We start from the raw sequence: 3,629 nt of genomic DNA on the forward strand, positions 1-3,629 counted from the left end.
AGGACGTTGTAGGAACACGAGCAGTTGCATAGTGCTGAGTGCGCTGAGAATCTCCAAAAGCGGATGGACACTGTATTTCAAGGTGGGTCGTAAAGCACGACGTGAGCAAGGCTCTCAACTTGTAATCAGTTTTTTTTAAAAAAACTCCTTCTTATTGCTTATAAGCTTTGGACGTTGTAGGAACACGAGCAGTTGCATAGTGCTGAGTGCGCTGAGAATCTCCAAAAGCGGATGGACACTGTATTTCAAAGTGGGTCGTAAAGCACGACGTGGGCAAGGCTCTCAACTTGTAATCAGTAAAAAACAGTCTTTCTTATTGCTTTCGCCCTAGTCGCTTAGTCGCTTCATGTCTTGCTGTACGCGGACGCTTCAACTTTCCTTTTTGCTAGCTTCTCTAAGTACAAGTTGTACAACCCCGCCCCAAAAAAAAAAAAAAAAAAAAAAAAAGCTAACCTAAATTTCGGTAGATTTGAATAATAAGAATTTTATATATATATATATATATATATATATATATATGTGGAGTACATCTTACTTCACCCCTTTGGTGGAGTGAGGGGAGGGGTGGGCCATAATCTAACTTGTGGGATGGGTGGGTTAGAATCACCCACCTTATCCACAAGGCTATTGTCCTCCCCTTTCACCATTTGTCTTTATTTGTGTGTTTGTACTTCTATAGAATATGAATACTTTATTTGGCTTCAAAAGGTGGGAGGTGAAGGAATCTACTTTGGTGAGCCTTTAATATTCAGCTTTTGTGAGTTAATTTTGTTTTGTTGAGAATTCGATGAATTGAGTAGGGGCTATGATTTTTTCTCAGGCGGGGGTCACTCATAAATATGTAAGTGTAGCACGTGGGTTCAACAAAAGGTTTTTTTACACATTTTTTACATACAGAAGGGTACAATTTAAAAGGGGTATTCACATATTGAATAGAAAAAGGGTATGTTTTATTCATGAAAAATTCACAGATAAGGGATTTTCAAAATAGGCCTTGAACACCCGTGATACATGGGGTTTACTTATAGTGAACCCCCCGAGGACTTTTTTATATTTTTTTCAAAGAGCCAATACTAGAAATTTGCTTTTGTATAAAAGTAATGAGAGAAGTCCAATTAAGAAAATCAATCCATTCAAGTAACCAGATGCAATCATGTCTCATGCCCCAAAAGATTGAAAAGCTCAAAACTTGATTTGAAATTTTAAAAACACAATCCCTATCATCCGCCCTCCCTTTCAACCCCTTGAACTCCCACCCCTCTCCTCCTACCAACTCACTCCTCTTGCACATGATACGAACATTAGTAACCTTAGGTTATATACTTATTCTCATATCTCTATATTACTATGAACTAAGTGGGTGACTTGTGAGCTGTCACAAAACATAATTGACAAAAAAACACAATTTTTAGAATGAAAAAGAAAATTTTCACTATCCATTTTTTTAAAGGTACTTTTTTGTTTTTGTTTTTTTTCTTTTTGAGAAATTATTTACTAACGTCAAATTTTCAACAACAAAAAAAGAGCCAAGATTTTAGACTTGCAAAACATATTTTTTTCCCTTTCTTTTTGTAACAAAGTGCTTTTAGGATGCATATGCACATGGGATGGGCCTAGGCACATGGGCTTAGGATCATTTACATGTGAGATTTGGGCACATTGGCCTTGGGACTATAAAAGGCATGTGTTCTAGGATTATTATAGCTTTGAACCTTTTAAAGTGTTTGGACTATCATTAAGTGTTAATCCCCCAAGCTTCCTCTAATCCATGCTAATTAGGCTAATCCAAGACTAACCTAGATGTTACTTTATTTCATTGGTATCAGAGCTCTAAGCTTAGATCTTGATGCTTTGATTAGGAGATTAATCATTTTTGGATTATTGTTAATCATTTTCAGAATTGATTTTTTACACAGTTTTCAGATTTACTAATTTCTTGATTTTAGAAGATTAGCAATGAAACTTATGTTAATCATTTTTGAATTTGTATTAATCAATATTTTTAAAACCCTAATCTAGTTTACTATTTGATTTCTTGAAGTTATCGATCTTCTTGATCTTGATTTCTTGAAATTTTCATGATTTTCGATATTAGGGTTTACAAAAATTTCAACAACCAGTATTGAGAGATTTCTTGCTTAGCGAGCATACTTTTTCAGAGATTAATCCTTAGAGCCCTTATTCTTCAAGATTGAAACCCTAGATTGCCAAGTCTTTGAGTTCTCTAAGGAATATTGCAAGGAGAAGGTTGCTGTGAAGAATCTTGGTGCAGTTTCAAGAAGTGTGCAGAAATTTCAAATTGCTATGCAAGATTTGGCGTAGAAATTTCGCATACTATGCAAGATTTGGTACATAAATTTCAAATTATTGTGCAGAGTTTTCCAGGCTACTGTACAGAGATTTTTGTTCCTGTGCAAAGTTTTTGGAGCAGTTCACAGTTTTCAAAGATTGTTGTGCACAGTTTTTCAAAGATTTTGTGTGGAACAGTGCAAAGTAATGAAGATTGTGCAAATTTGTGAAAAGAATGCAGAGACACAGCGCAGAAATCAAATCTTCAGAAGAATGGACAAGTGAGTGTTTCTTAATAATCTTTCAATTTTTTTGCTATCTTTACTGCTATCTAGCAAGAAATCAGTGCACTATGCAAAAAAAAATTCCATGCAAGAACAAAACGCTCGACTATAGACAAAATCTGGCAACAGTTTTTGTGGTTTATTACAAATCTTGATGCCTAGAAGCTACAAGGTTGTTAATCTTGCAAGGTTTATACAACAATTTGATGCTTAAGAGCAACTTGAACAAGAATTGAGCAAACAATGCAAGATTAGTTCTTATCTTATGATAAGTAATTAATGTTAGTGAATTTGGTAAAGTTTTGTGTCAAATGCAAGGTAATCTAAAGCATGTAAGACATTTTTCATGTATGCATGCAAAGATTGGTGAAATGCACACTAGATTGAGAAATTCAATGCATTTAAGGCTTGAGACAAGCAAGAAGACCTGAACATTCAGAAAAAGGTGGTGTAAAATCCATACATACATGGTATTCAAGACTCTTTTTCACAAGCAACATTGCCCTTGATTAGAGGCTCAACAATAACACTGCTCTAGTGTTTGTTGGCATAGCGATTCCTGGTTTTACTACTATCACCAAAGAGGGTCTTGACAACAACAACAAGGCTTAATATCACCACAAACAATCAAGCAGCTCTTGACAGCAACAACAAGTTCACACATAGTCTCTTCATTGAGCTACAATGGCTCTCGGACAGTGGTTTGCAACACCATTGGAGTGCAAAAGAGAAAAAGCATCATAGCCTTGTGGGGCTCAACAAGCAAGCAAGAGGTGTTGAATAGTAGTTAAGGGCAAACATGGCATGCATCTCAAGTAAATTTTGCACTCTACAAAATCAAGATGGGACTTGATATTGTGTTTGAAGTCTTAAAGGCTTTGTTGTAGAAAATACAAGCTTCTCAAAAGCAGCCATTTGAGGAAGAGTATGCACAACAATTTGTCACATAGAAGGGATTTGCATTGCCAGTTGCAACAAACACTGTTGTTGCTAGCAAAATAGGTGACTAACGAGGGTTACTTAAAAAGATTCTCTCCCAAAATACGTGAAATCTCA

The sequence above is a fragment of the Cibotium barometz genome, chromosome 27 (assembly GCF_041138505.1).
Source record: "Cibotium barometz isolate CiBa-2024 chromosome 27, ASM4113850v1, whole genome shotgun sequence".
Lineage (NCBI taxonomy): Eukaryota > Viridiplantae > Streptophyta > Polypodiopsida > Cyatheales > Cibotiaceae > Cibotium > Cibotium barometz.